Here is a 23,311-nt window from a genome sequence, read left to right as displayed (position 1 = left end):
AATAAAAAGTAGGAGAAGACTTAAACACCACAGAGTGGGAGCCGCCCACTGAAAGAGCTCATGATGACTGTAAGATTAATGCCATAGTCATGTCCTACAACCTCTATGCTTCAGGCTGACATCAGGTCTATGCCCCTAGAAAAAGATTGCTTTATCTCATGCCTGAATAATTGAAAATTATGCTTTCTGATTCGTCTCAAGTATAGAATTTGAGCTCATGTGTCCTGGATCTCTAAGGCCAACAAGTCACACCCACTTTCCCAGCTGCCTGGCCATCCCTAAGGTCCTGCCTCAGATCCATGAAGGTAAAAATAGTAGGAGACCAGTCCTAAGTAAGGGTTTGTCCCTGATGCTGGGACATTTTCCCTCTATCCCTTCAGTTCTAGCCTGTCCTCTGCATCTTTATGTCTAAGGACTCTTACAGTAAGAGGGATATCTTATTTTCTCGGCTTTGTTTCTTCCTTCTTCCACTTCTGGAACTTTTCCTCCTTTAATATTAAAGTAAATTGCACATATATCGTCTGATTGAAATGGTTAGGACCAATCAGAGTTGACTGAGTGAAAACAATCAAGACATACTTGTCAAACTGAAGATGATGACTTTTTTTTCTGTGCTACCTAGAAGGAACATGCAGACCATAGTGCACAGCCAACCGCAGGATTCAATAGGGAATATTGTTTGTCCCCAATGTATTGTTTTACATTTTACAAAATCTTCCCCAGGAACCCTATGTTAGACAAGACAATGTGGTATGTATAAGATGGAAGAGATCATCAAAATTATTTTATTATATTTAAACTCTAAATAACAACCAATACAAATGGAAGGAAAGAGATATGAAAGATTGAAAAAAAAAAAAGAAAAAGAAAAAGTGGCTAGCTTTTAAGGAGGAAAAAAAAAGCAATCCTCTTCAGAAAACATATTCAAGACAAATGTCACTTTGATAATAGTTTTATTGAGATGACTACTTCGGTATGACTATATGGTTTATTTGAGGGTGTAAAGTATCTAACACTGGGAAACAGCATCTTACCGCACTAAAAATGTGTGGCTGGGTAGAACATCGGTGACAGCATGAATGACACAGCAGCCAAAATCAGAACAGTGTCTGCTCAGCATAACATTTCCGTTTACTCAAACAAATAACCCGTGCCTCAGAAACAGATTGTTTTTCAAATAAATTTAGCAGGACTACAGGTAATTGACAGCCCTAGAGACAGAATGCCTCCATTAGTTCACAGAACAGGTATCTTATATGCGTTATTCTGACTATAATATTATCGCAAGCAGTGGCTGCAACAGTGAGCTTTCCAATTTACAGGGAGCCACAAGAAGTATTTTTCTTTGTCTGTTTATACTCCAGAGCAACTTAGAAGGATACACACATGCATGTTATTCACAGCCTGACGGAGTAAGTGACAAAACTATTGTGTGATTGTGTGTGTGTGTGTGCGCACATATGCACAGTGTTTATTTTACAATGATTGCAGTATTGTGTAATTTAAATCATTGTTTTAAAAGTATGGAAATTTTGCTTAAAAATCTAGTTTCTTAGTTTGCTTGAAATACAAGACTCAGAATACATGTGAAGAACAGTTGAACATGTGCTCATGACCCTGGATACAAGCTATCCTGGCTGTCCTGTATGAGGGCACCTTCTTTTCCTCTGGCTAGTTACTCTAAGTGTGGGATAAAGATCACTTTTACAACTTTTGTTGTTCCTTGCACAAGCAACATGATCTATCTCAAAGGGAAATAACATTGGATACTTGTTATACATGGCAAGGCACAATTTATTCACACTTCTGTCATGGGTCAGAGAATTCAGTATAAACTGAGGTCAACTCCAACTCAGACATGCTTGACTCTGGTAGTTACACAGAAAATAAAAACAGAACCAATAGGTCCAAGAGGAAGTGAAATCATTGGAACAATGTGACGCAAGGAAGACCATGGAAGAGCTTACAAGATGTTTCTGGGGACATGGAAAAGGACAGAAGGGAGTAAGACGTAAATCACTGCAAAGAACAAGGCTATGTGGTTTTAGGACAGCGGTAATGCTAACGTATTGAGTGGTACATTCTGAAGTTTGGCAGTATTGCTGTTTAAGAAATAAACACTGCCCTGGGGATGTGGTTCCCTTTAGTGGCACACTGGGAAACAGCATTCTTCCACACTAATAATAGCCTAAAGCAACCAGAAGCCACAATGAAGCTGGGCAGGGTTTTACTACAGTGTTCAGGTAAGTTCCTTTTTCAGCATGAGTGTTCACAGTTCATCCATACAATGTCTGCTATAAAATTAAGTCAGAAACTAGTTGTTTAGCATTGAAACAAAGACAGTGTTGGGGGACAAGGAGTGGCACAGACCCACAGTCTGGCTTAGTAGTCTTCCTCATAGAATGCATTTGAACTGAATGGTTATTTTCACTGGAAGGATGAGGATTGCCACTAGGTGTTTGAAATCTCAAGATAAACATGGTTTATTGTCTTGGAGAAGTAATATTATTGAGTGAGAAAACAATTTTTGTGGGGTAGCAGGGGGTGACCTCAGGACCTCATGCCTGCCAGCCAGCTGCTGCACTACTGAGATAAATTCTCCACCCAAGAAATTATTTTAAAGCATATTTCAGACTCTTCCTGTGTTCTGTGGCAACACAGTGTTTGTTTGTCTTGTTTACTGTCATTATTCTTCTCTCAGACTCTCATTATTTCTGTTTTCCTTTCTCTTTTTTCTCCTGTTTCCTTCTTTCTCTTACTTCATTAACTCTAAAAATAATGCATTTAATAGATGATCAGGAAATTGAGATTGTCAGAGTAAGGATTTCTATCTTTGTATTCTACTAAGAATATAAATGTTTTCAAATTCCCATAATTGGAAGAGAGAAAGAAGGGATTTTCAAACAAAAAAAAATCAAAATATTTTAATTTATGTCTTTATTTTTAGAATTCAACTTTGAGGTCAATCTTATACTTTCTTTTCTTTTGAAAAATATTTATGATTTAGTTTTAATGTACAGAATTTCAATAATTAAAGGTAGAACAGTGAACCTTGTTAACAAATGAAAGTCAAAGTGTTAAATAGTCTTTTGAGAACTTTAAAAAATGGCTTTGGTTTAAATCACTTTCTAAGATGTTTTGTGTAAGATTGATAATTTATTCAGATCGTTCTGGTCTCCTAAATTTAGCTTGAAAACATGCCAAAAGGAACGTAACTTTTCCCCATAACTTTCTGGCCTCATTTGGAATGCAAATTATTTCAGACCTACATCTTGCATAACCATAACGTTGTAACTCTTTCCAATCTTCCTGTTAAGCTAGAGAATAGGAATCTGTGTCACAATTATTCTTATTATTTGTTACATTTTCTAATAGTTAGAACGAAATAGATTTCTAGAAGACTAAGGGAAAATAGCAGAGGCACAGAAATGACAGCCTGGCATTCTATTTCCTACGTTTTCTAGCTGATGCTCAAACTGTATTACTCATTTTTCTTTTTGATGGAGAGACTAGTTGACTGGCAGATCCTCATCAGATGTATGTCTCACAATTTACAAGCTGTCATTTTTTTTCCCTAAAGAACACCTTTTGTTAGGAATGATAAAACAAATCCCTCTGAGATTTCTTTTTTAATTCCTCTCTGAGGGAGTGAAGTGTTTCCATAGTTACAGCTATTGTTATGAAGCTTATTTTAAATTTTATTTTTTTAATGTCAGTCTTGGTAAGATAAAGTGTTTATTTCCCAGAATGATTGTTGAGAGGTCAATATCACAATCTGTCACTGTTCTGTAATCTCAGTAGGTTTTTATTAGCAATCAGAAAGTGATTTTTTTTTTTTTTTTTTTCTTCTCTGGTTGTTGAATTGCTTCAAGAGAACTCTGAAAAATTTTCAGCTCTTCCTACTAAGGTAAACCTGTAACTGACCAACACTTAGAAAAACTCAGACACTGGTTTAAGTGTAACATTTATTAAGAATATTTCTCTGGATAAAACAGGTGGAAAATATGATTACAATTTCCTTTTACTTCAAATTTATGAAAAGAAAGCTGTCACCAGCTTTCACTAATGAAAAAATTTTACTAAGCACCAAATATGTGTCATCTATAATACTGAGACTTGAAGATATTCAAATAATTAGATTTTGTGCCCTCAAAGATCTATGAGTTGCCATATAAAACAGAAAACAAAAACATAAATAGTCTAAAAATGTGTGAATAAAGAGTCACAGAAATTCAGATATGGAAGTCTAACTCTTTCTAGCACTTGTACTAAGAAAAATTTGAAACAGTGTAAACACAAATTGAGTTTTAAGGGTACTTAGGGATTTGTTATACAGAGAACAAAGAGGGTAACAGGTGAGGACATGGTGGGCAGAAGGACCAGTGGTTATCATTATAGCCTCCCCCAAAGTACAGGTAAACATAATGTAATCACTTCACAGTGAGCAGTCCATTACCAGAGCAGGTATGTAAGGAGAACCAGCGAGAAACAAGGTTGCTAAGAATAGTTTGTAAAGTTGATGTGCTCTGAATAGTTATGCAAATAGTAAGATGGTTCTTTGCATAGTATAAAACAGGGTAGAAAATAAGATTTTCTAAATATAGAAGGAAAAGACAGATATGGGGGGAAGAGGATGGCCCAGCAGGCGAAATTTGAACAGAGGACTTGGGACTGTAAGAAAAATAAAAGTCCAGTGTGGTTCACATTCCATGATTGAAAGATTGTGAGCTTAATCACACAAGCAGCAGCAGGAGGGTCATTTGTAGGCACAAGGAAGAGGGAGGTTTCTGCAAAAAATCCTCTTAGAGAAAGGTGAAAGAGGCAGAGTGTGATGCCTTGGGAGGATCTGAAGTGGGGACATGGTTGGGGGGCTGTGAATGAGCCATTCATTTATATCTAAAGTGTGTAGGACTGTGGTAAAGGTGATGTCAGGGAAACAAGATCATAAAACAGCCCTAAGAAATGCCCCTCTATACAGTATAAAGTTTTATTTTTCCACTTCTTCACTCAAACAAGTTTCTACCTCTAGTTCTGTGAGTGCCAGGCCATGATGACTATAGAGCATGAGTGGCATATCAGCATCACTGAGCACATCTGTAGTTACTTTTCCTAGCAAAACCTCTTCCAGATCTTGTGGTTTTGAAGAAAAGCAGACTGTGAAGAACACATTGCTCTAGGCCAAGGAGATCATGGGAAAAGTCATTTCAGTTTTTCTTATTCTGGCAGAAGGGAGGTTTCAGGTACCTCCCCTTTGTGCCTGGACCATCAAGTCAGGGAGGAGCAGACCCACACAGTCAGGGGCCTGGGTTTTGGTGATGGCCCAATAAACACAAACTCGTCCTTCATGCCTGATACTCCTCAGGATCTCCACATTTTCAGCAAAAAAGGAAGCAGTAAACACCAGGAGATGAAGGAGAAATGCATGCCTGATATTCTGAACACCAGGGAAGGGAATCCTGCTGAATAATTCACTGATGATAATGAAAACAGCCTCCAACTGGCAAACAATTCTATTTGCTTTCATCCTAATAATTTATTTCAAAATTAAAAAGTCAAACTCAAATCAAAATAGCTGTATTCATTTACAGAATTTAGAATATGAATGAGGAAAACATTTAATATGAATACTAAGGAAGCATTATGGGGATAGAACTAAAACAGTGCTATTTAATCTTAAAAATAAATCTACGGGCAACTGCCATTTACATTCAGTTCAATGTGGAAATTAGATTGCCATGATATATAGAGGCTATTAAGGTGTAGATATTAGTGATATATTCTGTTCCCCAAGAGCCTCTAATTGAATTGTTTCCATGATAATGGATAAATGTTGAATAGTTCTGTGCAGAAAGAAAAAGCAATAGATTTCCTGTGATCCATTTTATGTTCAAGCCATAGGCAAAGTCAGTTAAAGGCATTCAGCCTTTATTTCATCTCCAGAAATCCTCATCCTAAAGGTAACATTTCAGCCACTTTCCTAAATGATGATAAATACACGAAGGCCAGATATTCAAAGAATGGAATTATTTTATCAAAGTTAATTCCTCCACAGACTCACCTCCTTGAAGTTTTCTGTCAAAGGTGAGTGGCCAAGGCAGAGCTGAATTATGTTACTGAGGCAAGAGAAGGAAAGGAGAAGATAATGTGTGAAAGATTTGATCCTATCTCTAATAGGCTTTTTCCATTCTGACACAGTTGGGTTAGCTGTTCAGAAATCAGTTTTAAAGACATGCATGCATGTGAGAGAGAAAAAGCTTACACATATGCTACATCTATAACATATTCTAAAACTATTAAATTCTTTTGACTTTGAATAATTGAGATTTTATGAATTTTGCCCTCCTAATCTACCACAGGTAAGAAAACATATCAAAAAGGTGATGGAAATTTATGACATATATGGATTATTGAAATGCATTCATACAGCTCCAAGGTTTCATTTGAGGCATGCTTAAGAAAATTTAGTCACTTTGCTGAAAACCTTCCAATCCATTTCTGCATGCAAAACTGGCTTTAGAATCCTCATGCAATGCGGGATATTCTTAGCATTTAAACATTTAACATCTAATGGATGTCAAAACTGTGGCGACACATTAAAATAAGGAAACTGGGTATGATAGATTCAAATAATGACAATATAAATGAAAAACCACAATTGTAGAACGTTATACTGAGATTAAAGGGCAGAGGAAATATTTGTCTATTTGAAGAACAAATTAGACACTGATTTTTTTGTTAAATAACAAAAATCATTTTGCTAACCTCTTTCTTTTGCATCTGTCATCATCAGACTGCATGAGTAAGTTATTTTTCCCCTGTTGGAGCTATCTTTCTCCTAAGCCTGTGATGTGTTTACCCATTTACCGGTATGGTAAATGGTGACAGCTATCTATAGTAGCTATTCTAATGCAGACCCTTAGCTCTCATATGGTTTCAGAAAGGCAGATGAGGGGCTGGGGATTTAGCTGAAAGGCAAATGAACTCTGGGCTTTGGACAGGAAATACAATGCAAAATTAATACTCAGTAAAGAGAAGTGTTGTTAGTAGTTTTGAGTAGTTTTGTAAAAGGTAGTATTTGTCTCCTTCCTTGAATATTTTTTACATAGCTCTATACTCTTCTTTTTAGCTCTTCATTCATTGTTACTTTTGACAACTTGACAACAGGTTGTTATTTCAGGTCCCAGCTCAGATATTTCCAGATCCCTGCTTTGTTTTTCAAATCATATTATTGTATTTTTACACATGACTTTGTATTTATCCTTTGCTATCTCCTACCAAAAATATAATCTCTAAAAGAAGTGGTATTTAAAATTGTTTCTTGCACACAGCAGACACAAAACAAATTTATTTACATGAACCATTTACCTTAGAAAGAAATTACCGCAGAAAGCATTTTTTTACATAGTTGGTAAGGATGTCAGTTAGACCTACTAGTGACTCAAAGGATGAGACAAGCAGAGCAAAATGCAAAAAGACAAAAAGCAGGGGTAATTTTGAATTATCTTACTCTCTAAAATGTCTCATTTTAATAAAATAATAAGACAAAGTATATATTTTATTACAGTTTTAAATTTAAAGGACACTTACATTACTTGAAAGTTAATCATGTTTATTCTGATTGAGATAATTTTTAAAATTTATTTCAAGACATACAAATGAAACAGATATAAATGAATAGACATTTGTTTTCAATGTTATCATTGCATAAATCTCTAGAACTTTGAACAAGACAGGAAGATTTGGGAAAGAAAATGCGGGTGTTATTCCCATTAAGATTTATATTGCAGAACATGATTTCGGTGTATAATCATCCCCCGAGATCCACACAGAATTGGTTCCAAATTCTTAACATAAAATAGTATAATATTTTCTTATCATAGAGCAAATAAATTAACCCTAGTATGTTTGCAGGTCATCATATAATTTGCTTTTTGGTGACAGCTATCTATAGTAGCAATTCTAATGCAAACCCTTAGCTCTCGTATGGTTTCAGAAAGGCAGATGAGGGGCTGGGGATTTAGCTGAAAGGCAAATGAACTCTCGGGTTTGGACAGGAAATACAATGCAAAATTAATACTCAGAAAAGAGCAACTCTGTGAAGAAAACTTAAAAGATCCAAAAAACACTATTCTCCACCCAAATTCCACGTGTACAAGGTTTGTAATTTGTTTGCCTCTAGGAAACCTTGTGTCACAGATTAACACTATGCACTGAGGTTCACCAGTGGAGCTTCATCCCCTACGTATTATTCTAAAACCACTTCCTCTAGACAATAAAAAATGAAAGAATAAATAAGTAAAATATTTGTGCTCCTCCGGAGAAAAATATTTTTTTGTGAAGTACAGAGTTCCTTATCACCAGAAATATTTGAATAGCAGTTGGTTGGGGAGAAATCTTCTAGAAAAAGAAGAAAAAGGCTGGCGAGGTGGTGGTCTTATATTTCCAATTGCCACATAACACTCTTTCCAACTTATCAATTCTGTGATTATTTGAGGGGATCTATATCCTTGCGAGATGTACTCAGTTTATTAAGTCTGTACTATGACAGTATGAGATGTTTACAATTAAATTTATTGCCTCACCACTGCCTGGAAAGAGCAGCCCAGTGTCTTCCAGCTCTTGGACAGAGAATGCAATATAATATGCAAATTGTTGAGTTTTGGTTTTGATTGGCTTGGTAACAGTTTAATGAGCCCTCTAAATCTCTTCATTACATCTTTTAAGGTGACCCTTAGCTCTCATGTGATTTAAGAAAGGCAGATGTTCCCCCTCTCTACGATGGCAATAAAAAAAAAAAAATTTAAGAAAAATTATCATTGGCTTCTTGAAGACAGCATTGAGTGGTTTGTGGAAATCATCATCCGGACTATAGTTTTAGGGGAGTTTTAATTATTTTTCAGGAGAATTTGTGAGAGTCTCAATTTGATCTCTGATATACACTGTGCTTATGAATCCATTTAATTGAGGCCCCTGAAAAATGACATCCAGCTTTATTTGTGACAATTGCCAGAAGCATTGGCTGCATGATGCAGTTTGATAACTCTTAATAAATGATAAATGCGGCACTGAATTTGCACAGCACACCTGGTGCAGTCGGCTCACACAGCTGTTAACAGGTGTGAACACTTGTTTACCAGAATTATGGCTGTTTGCTCATTTGAGTCAGCTTCCCATGCTACTAAATGAGTCAAACTTATCTTAATAGCAGAGATGCTAGTGTCTATGCCTTCCAGCACTGCTTAATTTAGAAGAAATCAGCATGATTGAAAACTGACTTTCTTGCAGTTCATCTGCATTTAACCTTCCCAGATTGAAAACTTGGTTTCATGGGCACATATCTGCTTACTCCGGGGCTTCTGCCAAAGAGAGTCTGCCATCCAGGAATGCATTCACAATGATCAGATTTTGCTGGAGGGAACATTCATGATTTGGAAAACTGCCTGCATTTACTTGGGAAGAAAGTTCAGAGGATGGAAACCAAAGGGATTCTTTCCCGAGAGCATTCTAAAGCATGTTAAGCTCTGGTTTCATCTGACAAGATTTGAAATCCATCATCTTTCATGGGCAGCTATTGTCTTTGTAACAACTCTACCTCTACATTCTGGAGGATCTAGACTTTTTGCTACTGGTAAGAGTTAAACTTCACCCAAGCCTTTAGGAAAAAAAAAAAAAAAAATATATATATATATATATATATATATATATATATATATGTATATATATATATTACAAATGCTTTGATTACTAATTCCTGTAGCTGTATATTTTATACGTTGTAGGCAGTGAGATGATTTGACAGTATTTGGCCAGTACACACATCTCTTCTGTTACTGAGAAGGGTTTTCGGTCTCAAATGTGAATTGCACTGGTAAAGATCTCAGTGTGTAAAGATGGAAAGCAGAAACTAAACCAATTTGTCCTCCATTGAGAGGAGCACACACAAAACAGGTACTAATGGATTTCTGATTGTGAAATTCTGTGCCCTTTCCCAATGAAGACATAACTGATGAAACAAACAGCAATGCAGTGTGAGAAGGTGTACCGGAGACTAAGCCCTTGGCACGTGACAAGCTAAAGGACACCACATCTGATGTGGTGAGTTTCACTAAAAGCAGATGCGTTATGTCCGTTTATATATATATATATATATATATATATATATATATATATGTTTTTTTTTTTTTTTTTTTCGGTACCGGGGATCGAACTCATGACCGCCTGCTTGCAAGGCAGATGCTTACGCCACTGAGCTTAATCCCCAGCCCCTATTTATGTAGTTTTAAGAGTAATTGTTATGAACAATTAAATCATATAAAAAACCTGGCAGTCCAGAGTTGGCTTCTATTTCAAAATTCAGAAAAAGTTTGACTAGATGAGGAGGAAACCAACTTCCTTAACCTAATGTGATCTTCTTATCTTTCAGCCAATTCCTACTTAGGAATGTTTGCTAACCCTTTTTCACAGTGTTATTCTCTCGTGATATTGCAATCAACATACATGACTAGGAAGCGCAAAGGTTAGAAGTGATTTTTAAAAGAATAGTCATTTGCTTTTGTTCTCAAGCCAAATTTAGCATCCTTCCACACTCTTTATAATTAATGTGTTGGCTCAGATTATAGACTTACCTCGGCTGAATGTGTCAAATGCTGGTGTCACTGTGAAAGAGACAAGAAGGCCTAAAGCACAGCAAGATACTGTTGAGGGAGACAGCATTCTGGGGAACAAGAAACAGGTTATAGCTTTTCAATGCAAAATTTCCATTAGAAATTACTTGACTTTTGTCCTTCAGTTCATATTGAAGTGTATAAGCAAAGTTCACTATCAGCACTTTGCAAAGCTCCCAGTTTTCTTCCTGAAAAGACTGTGGACTCAAAAGTAGATGAGCAATTACGATTGCAAGCAGAGTTTTTGCAAGTGTGAGCCAATCTTGCCATTGTTAGATCATGGGAAGGAAAAATCCCAGAGTATATGTTGAAATTCCGTTGAACTGCTTATTTGAAAATCAAATAGATTTGTAGAAGTATAAAAATTTAGGCCAAAAATCATACATATACTAGACAACATATTTGTGTATTTATTTTCTAACATACACATTCTTGAATCTTTCAGTAAAAATGCTTCTTTTCCTCAAGATAGTAAACCAAGAAAAAGAAATGGTAGAACTTGAGAATTTTTCTTCATTTTAACATAGAATTTAGATAACAAAAAATATAAGCTTCTCTTGAGTACATACTAGTCTTTGATGTTAAATAAATTATTTAATATAACATCGTGTTAAATTATATCTATATTTCCTCTCTATTCGTAAGAGAACAGTCATTAAAAATCCATAAAAATGGAGTCACGTAAAGTCTTACCACCATGAGATAGAAAAGGAACTTTTCCTATAACATTGAAATTTTCACAAGTGTCTTCAGAGTGTAATTTCCGTCATTACCACCATCTCTGTCTGGTCCTACTTCTGCTAGAAGCATAATAATTTAATACTTTATTCCTTATAAATCATCTGGGAAAGGATCAAATTTTAGCAAAATCCTCATCTTCTTTTCACTTAACAAGGTTTCCATTTTCTCAGCATCTTATAATTCATGTTTCCCAGAAATAGAACATTTTTCTGGTCACCACAAAGAGTGCAAGGTGACCCATGACAATTTTGCTGTTCATTTGTTGTCTCCAGTGCTAGATCAATATGCAGCAGAGGAAAAGTTCTCTTTTACAGTGTATAGGTAATTGAAAACATAAATAAATATCTCTGAGAGGACTGGACCCTAATGAAAGCATAAGCTGATTTCATTAAAGAAACCATTCATTGGAGCATTACTTCAACCATAATATAACCATAAAAGTTATGCTAAATTCAACTCATTTCAATTCACTTTGAAGGCAACATGAAACCAAACTCTGTGGGAAGAAAAACATGAACAAACTCATTTAGAATTAAATTATAAAAACTTGATTTATTATAAAATTCATAACTATATTTTAGAAAGCACAATTTACTTCAAATTATATTATTCTTATTGGTGAATTTAGCTAGATTTTCCAGGGAGACCATGAAATTATATAATCTTTCATCTATAAAAGTAATTATTATTTATTAAGAGATTACTACATGGCAGATAGAATTCAAATCACTTATGTACATTTTCTAATTTCAGTTACAGAGCAACTTTATAGGCGGGTTTTGTATTATTCCCGTTAAGTACATTAGGAGACTGAATTTCAGAAAGTTCTGATCATAGGTCTATGTTACAGAGTTATGAAGGGCATATGTTTTCTTTTTGTTTCTGTTCTTTTTTTTTTAAACCTGGGATCAAACTTATGCCCTCACATTTGCCAGCAAATGCTTGTGTCATTGAGTTAAATCTGGTTTCTAAGTAATACACTATGAAGAAAATTAGAGAGTTTCTGAAAATTATGATGAAAATTATTTATCCATATATTATTTCTTCAGGTTATTCAAGCTTCTACAAATTACTTAAAACTGAATCTAGCACATTAATGATTTGTCTAATCCCAGGCTAATAGCCATTCTTTACAGCTTTTGGCTCAAAATGACAGGGAGATTAACAACATGATTTCACAGGCAAATCTTTCCGAGTGATCAGTGTGCTGTTACTACTTAGTGCTGGCTATCCTTACTTTCTCTGTCTCTGTCTATCTGATTCTGAACTCAAGCCACTAATGATATTTTCTGTGATATCATTTTAGAAAAGATAATTCCATGACTAACAATCTTTATTCCATTTTCAAAAAATAAATCTTAGTGAGTCATATCATGCACAGATTAATACATTCTAAAACAGCTTTTCGTGAAGTTTGCTCAGAAAGAGAGCTAGCTGATCTGTCTCCTATTTCTTTTTTACCTCTACCACGGGTTTAGGATTTGAAGCCCTCACTCCCAAATTAGTATAGATCTCTGAGAGGCATGACCTAGAGCCAGGTAGTAAAATTTAAATATTAACAGAATCAAAATATGCAGAATTCCAGGTGTGGTGGAACATGCCTGTATTCACAGCAATCTGGAGGCTGAGACAGGGGGATTGTTGCAAGTTAGAGACCACCCTGTGCTAAAAAGTGAGCTGAAGGCCAGCCTGAAATGCATGGTGGGTCCCTGTCTCTAAAAGATAAAAACAAAGAATGCAGAACATCCTATTGCTTTTACCTTTTCTTAACTTAAAGGTTCAAATATATTTGATTCTTTACGCTTAAAGGAAAAATAATACTTGATCAAATATTCTCAAAAAGTTAATACTGACAGTATTTTACTGCTTTTTGTTGTTTTACTATTGCATTATTCTAAGATCTTTTTTGGAATAATTTTATATCTGTGGCTTAATTTACTGTCATGATGGGAAATATTTCTCTTAATATAGTATATACAGAAGGCGAATAGAATCACTCATTTATTCAGTAACTTACATTTTTTTCTCTTAGGGCACTGTAAGAATCAGGAGGAGTTGGGCAACTTTGAAGTAAGAAATTAACTTGAATTTTATTATAATTTGGAAATATATATAAAACATTTTAAGAATGATTTCTTTTGCCTAGACACATAGGATCTCAGGCTGATGGTGACCCAAAAGTTATTCCTATAGATTTAAAACAAGTATAAGAATGCTCATTTTGCTTCAAATAAATTCTCAGAGTTTATTACCAGAACAATGAGAAACAGTGTTAAACTGTTTCAAAAAGAAAATTATAAAAATCAAAACAAAATTTAAAATTCCTTAGTCCCAAGAAAACAACAGAGTCTCAAACAAGTACTCTCATTCTCAGAACAACAAAATTATAAGTAAAGATCATGACTTTGAAGACATAAAATGGCCCTCTCTTTGGGGGCTAAAATAGGTTTCTGTAGAGAATGAGAGCAAAGGGACATTCACGGGTATTCCAGGGGAAAAAATGAAGTATTTCAGTTGTAAAAGGGAAAATGATATGCTTATCTTATAGAATAGTAGATTGTACAGTCAGTGAGTACAGAAGTGCTGCTAGAGATCTGCTCATAATGACAGTCAGTGGCTCTTTCTTTTTTATTTCTCATTTTGATTCAAGTCTGAGTAGTTGACTGGAACATCCATCTATCCCAAAATAAAACAAAGCAAAAATGTACTGATACCTTGTTTAAAAAAAAAACAGTAGGGAAAGAACAGGAGCTCTGAAATGTTTATGTTTTCTAAGGCTATAAATTGAGTTATACAAACTTTATAATTAGTCTTTAGAAGAAAAGCCAGGTCAAATTTTGGTTCAATTAACCTCCTGAGTGTCTCATTAATCAAAATCTACTTGAAGTGATTTTTCTTAGTCTAAGCACAATGTGATGGTGAAATACAGTGTGTCTAAGAGTTCCCGTGCAGTTTGCTACAATAATATCATAGACATTGATTGCTGCTTGTTCCTGTTCTGTCAGCTGGATTTGAGTTTATTTTTTTCGTCTGTCACTCAAAATGTTTATAAGGAAAGAATTACTTAGCCATTTCATGGTGTGCTTCTTTTACTTACTAGTATACTGCTTTGGAAATAAGAGATACATACAAAAAGGGAATTTAGTTTAAATTTAAAATCTGTAAGTCACAGGAGACAAGCAGTTCTGAGATTCTATCAATGCTATTACAGTCACTGACAGATTTGGAGAAATAAAAAAGATCAGAACAGTGAAATTTCCTGCCTTCCATTCTTCCGTAACATTTATATATTCAGTCAGACATGACAGAAACAGTAATTGTAGAACTTTCTCATCTATCATGGTATTCACAAGTAGCCACAAGCATACACATGGCACATCTATAGGTCACGATCATTTTGAAGAAAAATTGGTAACTATGCATTGTGGGTAAAACATGCAAATTATCAAGAAAGCAGAGATAATTAAATTTCCTCTAGTCAGAATAAAATGACCTTTTTTGATTGAACCCCATTCTGGGAGAGACATGAATTCACTGTTCATTGTCATAAGAGTAGGCTTGTTTGTCATAAAGTCAAGCTTGACGGGACATAAGCTTGAAGATTTAAAGTTGGAACCAATGAACAAATAAATTAAGGCAAAGATTCTAGATTTATGTGTATGCCAATTTTCCCTCTATATTATTTCTATTGCTTCCATAATTCATAGATACTCTCAAATCTAGCAGAGAATAATATAAAAATAAATATTTAAGTCAAAATAAAGAATTATCAACTGAAACTGAACTGTGGTAATATTTATATCTTTAATAAAAACAACTGTACAAATCTATACATATAGATTCTATATGATATACGTCATGCAAATATTTTTGGTTTCCTCTTTCATTGTAACTTGACAGTATAATGTTTCAAAATTAAGAAACCCAAGAATATGTATTGAATTAATAAATAAGTAAAAGAATACAATAAATCATTACAGTACACATTCCATTTACCACTCATGATTCAATTTAATTGTCTTTGAAATTATAATCTGAAATAAGCCAAGTTGCTGATTTTATGTTTATGAATTATTACTTAGAATAATAAAAATAAAGATTTGAATCTTATTTATACATTTGATATTTTAATCAGTCTTCAATTTATCTTGTCTACTACATCAATTTCATTTATTTTATTCTGTAACTGGAGCTTATTTGCACACATGTGAGAATGTATATATGTACACCTCTGAATGAGTGAGTACACATCTATATGTCTGAGTGATTACACACCAGTAAGTCTGGATGAGTACACACTTATAGTCTGAACAAGTACACACCTGTATGTCCAAATGATAGTTTCCAGGACTACGCATCTTTTGACGTGGTAAACTTGATTTTAATGCTTGAAAGCAGTTTTGCCTGCACTGCCATCCAAAAGTATAATTTTGTTTTTCAAAGTCAGTAAAAATAACTATAAAATAAACTTTGGTTTATAAAACAGTGTTAAAATAGTCACATGTACCATTTAGAAGATTTGTGACTTTGAGACAGTATGATTATTTTTGTAGGCTTTATTTTCTTATGAAAAATGAGGAGATAATCTGAATTCAGGCTCTTAGCATCTGCATGATTTTCATATGCAACAATACTTTAGCATCTGTAGAACAGTGAGGCAGGCACAGGCCTGTGGCCTGTTAAGGACCAGACCACACATCAGCAGTTGATCAGTGTGACAGTAGAACTTCATGGATATTTATGCCACTGTACCTCCATCCAGATGAGAGGTTGCATTAGATTTTCATAGGAGTGGGAACCCTACTGTGAAACAGGCATGAAAGAGACCTAGCATTTGCTATGAATATTCCAGGAGCCACCCTCAGAACTTCCTTCTTTGTGAAAAATTTGTCCTCCATGACACCTGTCCATGTGGCCAAAATCAAACAAACTCCCTAAGTAACCATTAAAATTTCAATGTGGTTTTGAAGATTAATTCTAGTGGGTCTAAGAAAATATCTAGATGTATACCCAATCCAAATGAAACAGGGACCAGGTAATATAGTGCTTTCTATACAAAACTGTAGCATTTTCATTATTCATTTAGTGCTGCCCATAGGCTTCTGGTTCTCTTGCGTTTTGTGGCCACTTGTTCTCCAAAATTATGTCGTCTAGGAAATTCTTAACTGGAAAAGAAGGGAAAGGATTTCCCAGGACCCGATATTCCAGATTAAATATCAATACTAATCATGAATCAGAAGATGGCACTAATTAAAAAGAGTACTTGTTATGCTTCTGTCGGAATTCCCCCTCAAAGCCTCATGTGGTCATGGGGGCAAGCTTTGCAGAGGTAGCCAAATCTAGAGTTTGTGATTGGTTCATTGTCTAGTGCTGAGACTGGTGGTGTGAGTGCTACACCTGTCTTAGGAAGGATAGCCTGCCTGCGATATAAGGAAGGGAAAAAGTTTGATTCCCTCTTGTGCTCTTATTCCTTTACATCTTCTGACATCATGAACTGTTGCCCCATATCTTGTGCCACTATGTCATGAGCCAGCTGATTATGGACCAAAGCTTCCACAAATTGGGAGCTAAATAAACCTTTCCTTCCTTCACTTTGGGCATCAGGTATTTTCTTGCATCAATGAAAGAAAAGCACTAAAACAGTGTTTCACTGTTTTTTCTACACAGTGTTTTATTTCTTTCCCTATCAATATGAAAGCTTTGTATTTAGGGTATTGAGTAGCTCACCTTTATTTATATTGGGCTTTCCAAAATTCATCATGTTATTTTTTAGTATTCTTCTGTGAACTCAATATTCAGCCTGTTAGGAAGAAGTAAACACTAAATTTCAGCTTTTAGTAAGTATTTCTTGCCACGATCTATGGAAATCCCTAGAACTATAAGCATTTCTGAGTTTTCTGAAAAGATCAATTTGGTTAATATTTCATATTTGTGCTATATAAAGAATAGCACAAATAGACATAAAGAAGTCTATGAATGATTTTAAAATATTGATATTCTCTATTTTTTAAATGTTCTCTATTTTTTACAGGGCAAGTGTTCCTTTTAGGTTAATTTCCTTTCCTTCTCCAGCCTAAGTTACATGATGAGTTTTGTTCACACTGCAATCATCACTACTCTGCTCTTTTTAGTTAACTCTGCCATGCTCCCTGTGATCCAATCACAATGGTAGAATTTAAGTATTATATTACTGAATTTCTAGAATCATTCACTAAAAACAGAATTTTATTCTGTGTTCTCTGCTTCTCCATAGAAATAGCTTTACACACGTTCAATTATTTCCTACTTCATTTTACACTAAGGTAAATCAAACATGCCTGGTCTGAGTTTTCTCTATTTAGATATTTTCTTATTGATCAATGATGATATTACATTGTAAAGAGAAAGAGCTACCTAATGTACACATTAGTGAAAAACAAAACAACTAATGTGATGTCTTTCTAAAGTAGTAATAAATAGATAATCCTGGAAAATAGTCTCTTAAAATATTTTAATAAGTATAAACTGGACACCTATTTTTACTAAAGAGATTGGTAATTATAAAAAAGTATAATTCTTTGAAGGCAAATCTTTTTTTTTTTTTTTTTTTTTTTTTTGATACTGGGGATCAAACTCATGACTTCACTTGACAGCCAAGCACTTATGCCACTGAACTAAACTTCAGCTTTGAAAGGCAAATTTTATTTGAGTCATAATGACTTGATAAGCTTATGAATCTTAGTTGTTTTATTGGGAGCTCTTATTTTAAGTTACTTTTTCTAATCACTTGTAGAATATTAAACAGTTGTTTTTCATTTTCCTATTCTACTTTCTTTCTGTTTCCTACTAAAACTTGCCATAAGAGTAAGTTATAGTATGACTTAGTATGAAAATATATGTGCAACTCTAAACTCAGTTCTTAAAAATATCCAGTATAATTCTCCACTGCTCCTCTGTCTTCTGCTAAGAAAACTTAGCCAGATTCAGAAGATACAGTCTAGCCTGTTGAAGATCTGACCAAAGGGAGACTCACTGGGTAGAAGAAACTTGATTTCCTAAATGACTACTCTATTCCTTAGACCTGCATTGAGCCATAATAAGAATATGAAATAAACCTTATGGTATTAAGTAAATAAAAGTCTGGATAAATTGAAAAAGTGTTGCTCAATTCGTAACACAGAATGTTAGTCTATAAAATCATTTCATTTTCATAACAAGGAGGGGTAAGGCTTAAGGAAAGCAAAGGAATTTCAGAAAGGATGTGCATGTGCCAATGTTAGTTAGAATTAAATTAAGGATTGACCTGGTGGAGAAAGTGATAGCCATCTCTACATTTCTGGACAATGGCTTTTATGTCACACCAACTGACAGTGAGCTCACATGCACAGAGAATTTTAAAAGTACATGAATTAGCCCTTCGAAAGTAGAGAGTACCAGGATGTGTATAAGGTGAAGCTGAGTTTAAACTTTAACCTTATTGTTTCCTTTTCCCATTACTCTTTGAAAGTCTTTTAATCTCATTCAGATTTTACTCCCTCATGGAAAAGCGTATCAATTTTTGATATGATATTGGTGCCAGGGATGTAATTCAGCATCACAGTACCTGCCTGGCAAGCACAAGGCTGTGAGTTCAATCCCTAGTACAAAGAAAAACAAAAAAACAACGAAAGAAGAAAAAAGACTATTATATTAAATTAAAATTATATGTATGAAAAATACATCCAATAATTTCTATCACATGGAAACAAAAAGTGAATGCTTAAAATTATAGTGAGATAATTTAGTGTAAAACACCTGCTAGATATGAAACATCTGCTGGCGATGATCTGGAGCTTGGTCTGTACATTCTTTTTTGATGGGTTCACTGTTGTGGTTGTGATTGTGTCTCTGCCACATTCTTAGGTTCAGGTCCTAAGCCTTAGAACTCAAAAATGTGATCTTATTTGGAAATCTTTACATAGATGTTCAAGTTAAGATGACAGATTAAGGACTCCTTTTTTCTTGATTAGGGAAATTTGGAGATAAAACACTCATACTACAAGATACCTGCTGAACATACATATACCATGCACAAACCTCAGGCCTGTAGTGAATCCTTCCCACATCAACCTCAGAAGGACCCATGCTGCCGGCCTCCTTGATTTCAAGTTCAAGAACGAGGAGACAAGAAATCCATGTTTTGTATGTCATTTTGTCTCTTGCAGTTTGTTTCAGCTGCTCTTTCAAACTAACATGCATCTCTATTTTTCCAAACTTTAAGAAGTATAAGTGTAATATAAAGTTTTTCAAGGCAGTTGAGAAACAATAATATGCAACCGAGGAATTTATCTTCTGTTATTGCCAGTATCGGTGAGGATGGAACTCTTTACAGAGCTCCAGAGTCAGGAACAAAGGGCACTAATGCAGTAAGGCCCCTCTTGTATCCTGAGAGGAGGAGACTACAGATGGAAGATGAGCCTCATGAACAGTCTGGGAAAATATACTGTGCATTTCCCTTAAGTATCAAATTTTTGCATTATAGAATTAGGAACAAATCTTAGAAGAGAAAGTATTTAAACAAACTTTCAGAGGCAGTATATTTTACATGGTATTGTTTTAAGTGCTTTGGGTCTTTTTTTTTTTTTTTTTTTTTTCTTATTTCCTTTTAAATTTCTGTGTATGCTAGCAACATTGGGAAAGATTTTGGTAGGCCAACCTGCATTCATTCCTGACAAAAAATGGCAACTCTTCTCAGTGACAAGTGTACGCTCTCAGCAACCATGGGGGAAGAAAGTAACGTACATGACACAAAGTAAAGTAGTTTAAACTGGAAGTTAGGAATTAAGACCAGGTAAGGCCAATTAGGATTTCTTTTCTGGACCGCATCCTTTATATTAATTAAATGATACTATTTGCAAGGTTGATTCATTTTTATGGTCTCAAATTGTTATCGTCTCAAATTGTTTGAAACTTGACTATTTGAACGCACTTTACTGATTCAACAAATTCAGACCCAATTCTACTTTTGAGTATGTGTTATCAGATATGTAAAACTCCAGCCAGGCAAGCATCCCTCAGATCCCTCTTTCTGTTTGATTACTTTTCTGAGCATCAGAACATAGATATAAGTTTATTGCCCCAGCATCTGACGGAGAAATATTAGAAGGCATTGGACAGTCTACTGGCCATTCAGAATCCCTCCATTCCACTGACATAATCAGAAGAACTTGGCACTACACTGATCATTCAGAGGACCTCTGCTGTCTTCTGGTTCATTCAGAAGAGCCAACTCTTTCACTTACCCATTCAGGACTTGTAATCCAATAGATCCAATTAGAGGACTTTGGGATTTCCATGGCCACAACCTAGAGGACATACATAAAAAGTGCTCCATATTTATACTCTGCTGTATTTTTATTTCTATAACTAAAAAATAGGTTATTTTTATTATAACTGACATTTTAGTGTTTCCACCCTTCTTGTCAAATTCTTTGTTCTGAAATCTGCTAAATGACTCTCTTATGAAGATGAAAGATTTAGTGAATATTCTTCTAAGAAAACAGCACCATTAGTTTACTAACGGTGTCTGGTCATCCCAGTCATTCTAGACCATAGATTTGGGGGACATATATGGGTGACATATTTAAACATTGCCACCGATAGATTGTATTTACCTTGACTTGATTTTTTTGATAATTCAAAATTATTTTCAGGGGGCTGGGGATTTAGCTCAGCGGCATAAGTGCCTGCCTTGCAAGCAGGCAGTCGTGAGTTCGATCCCTGGTACCGATAAAAAACGAAAAAGACAAAAAAAAAAAAAAAAAATTATTTTCAGTCATGAAAAGTAAAGATTTAATCATCTTCATTCTATTTTTTAAAATCTGTTTCTCTTTTAATGGTTCAACGTTCCTATATTCACATTTAGTTTTTTAAAAGAAATGTTTACAAGATTTTCTTTTGCTCTTGATCTTTCTGTCATCTGAAATGAAGCATCAGACTGTCAAAATGAACTCACAGTGATCATTCAGTATATCGAGCTTCACTGATAAATTCAAGGATACTGACAATCAGGAAGCACAGACATACAGAGAAGACTTTCTGGGTGTTCCAATTTAATACAAAATGAAATCTTTGATAAAAACAAGTAGATTGTGCCTGAAATGGACAGTAACCTAAAATGGATTTATCTAAACCGTTCTATTCTATAACAGGACAGTATAAGAGACTTTTCCAGGAACTCAGACCTCACGTATCTGTAGATAATATATTTGTTTACCACATATCACTGAACCAATGACACTTTAGTAAGCTAATTCAGTGGATAAGTACTCTTCTCTAATGCCACTAGGTTTTCTTTTTTTCCTATGATGTTATCACTAATGTATTAGAAGAATAGTAATGTAAAGTCATCTGTGGTCATTCAGCTTTAGAAATATCACCGAGTTAATGTAAAATCATAATCATAATCGCAGATCAGTTGCTTAAGTCATTTGTTCTTGTACAACAAGGGAATATTTGTCCATTTCTATATATCGAGCATGTCAAATGAAGCTTCAATTTTTTCTAATGCAATGATCAGTTTTCAGCTTTTCTCCTGATAAATCTAAATAGCAGTATGTGACATAATTTGCCATCCATCTTTTAACTTTGTTCTTATTGGCTTGTAAGATACTACTTCTATTTTTCTTCTACTTCTCATTACACTAACAGCTAATTTCCCAATTTTTTCCTGTTTTTTTCTCATTTTTTAGGTCTTTCAAAATGAGACCACAGCACAGAAATATCATTACTTATGAAGTAACTGATTACCTCTTCCCTTCTCCACACTCAAAAATAGATTTAACTTTAAAGTAATACATTTTAAACTTCATGGTACCTCATTAGTAGAGGCTTTTTTTTTTTTTTTTTTTTAACTTCCTGAAGGATACAGGAGAGTTATTTAGCTTAGGACTTGTAATCCAATAGATCCAATTAGAGGACTTTGTGATTGGGGCAAAGGGTACAGTCACTGATACAATACATGGTAGCTACAGCTTTAAGCCTGGTGCAAAGGGTGATAAACTACCAACACTACCTTTACAACCACGTTCAAGGTCAGAGCAATATTTGGACTTGATTGACCTGGGAGAGCATCTGTACCTGGACAACGGCCCTGGGAGGAATTTATGAAGGTAACAAGCTTCTTTTATTCTGTTGGGTGAGCATTGAGATCTCGGTTTATCCAGTTCCTGACACTTAATTTTAGGGACTCAAGGAGATGAGAATTGAGCCAAGCAGGCCAGTGTTTGGCTGGGTGGGGGAGCAGGGAGTAGCTTTTCACAGGAATTAGAGATTGCAGAATTGAGGTTTGAAGTTTCAGAGGGATTCCATCTAACAAAAAACACAACCCAGCTAAGAATTACCGAGGAAGCTATAAAACTGGAAGTTATTTTTCTAAACCGTCAAAAATAAATGACAAATTTTGTTTGTACAAGCTTTATCAAAAGAACAAATGTTGGCTTTTTCACTCCCAGAATTTTCTTTCCATTCTCCCTACCACAAAATTGTTGTGTGACGAGGTAGCCAAGAAAATGATTCCAGAGGTGTAGGAAAAAAGCAGCGTAACAGGCAAGAAATAATCACAACACTAATAATTTATAAATTCTAAGCCTCTTATGATACCTGTACTATTTTGCAGCCTTTTAACATGAGTAATGACTTTATTTATTCTAAATAAATATGTAATTTTGTATTTACATTGAAGCAATTTTTTTAAGCTCTGAAAATCACTTGTGTTCCTGTTCTTGTAGGAAGTGTCCATCAGTCTCTAACACTGATTAACTCAGGAGCTTCCAAAGCTCCCTGATGGCACCGTATTGTCTCCACTCAACACACCAAAGGAAAACAAGCACGGACATTTGAAAACTGTACATCACGCAACATCCCTGTTCCTCTGCAAACCTGCCAAG

Source organism: Cavia porcellus, unplaced genomic scaffold (genome assembly GCF_034190915.1).
Source record: "Cavia porcellus strain 051 isolate PalLab524CR breed Dunkin Hartley unplaced genomic scaffold, mCavPor4.1 scaffold_31, whole genome shotgun sequence".
Classification (NCBI taxonomy): Eukaryota; Metazoa; Chordata; class Mammalia; order Rodentia; family Caviidae; genus Cavia; species Cavia porcellus.
This window is presented reverse-complemented; position numbering follows the sequence as displayed.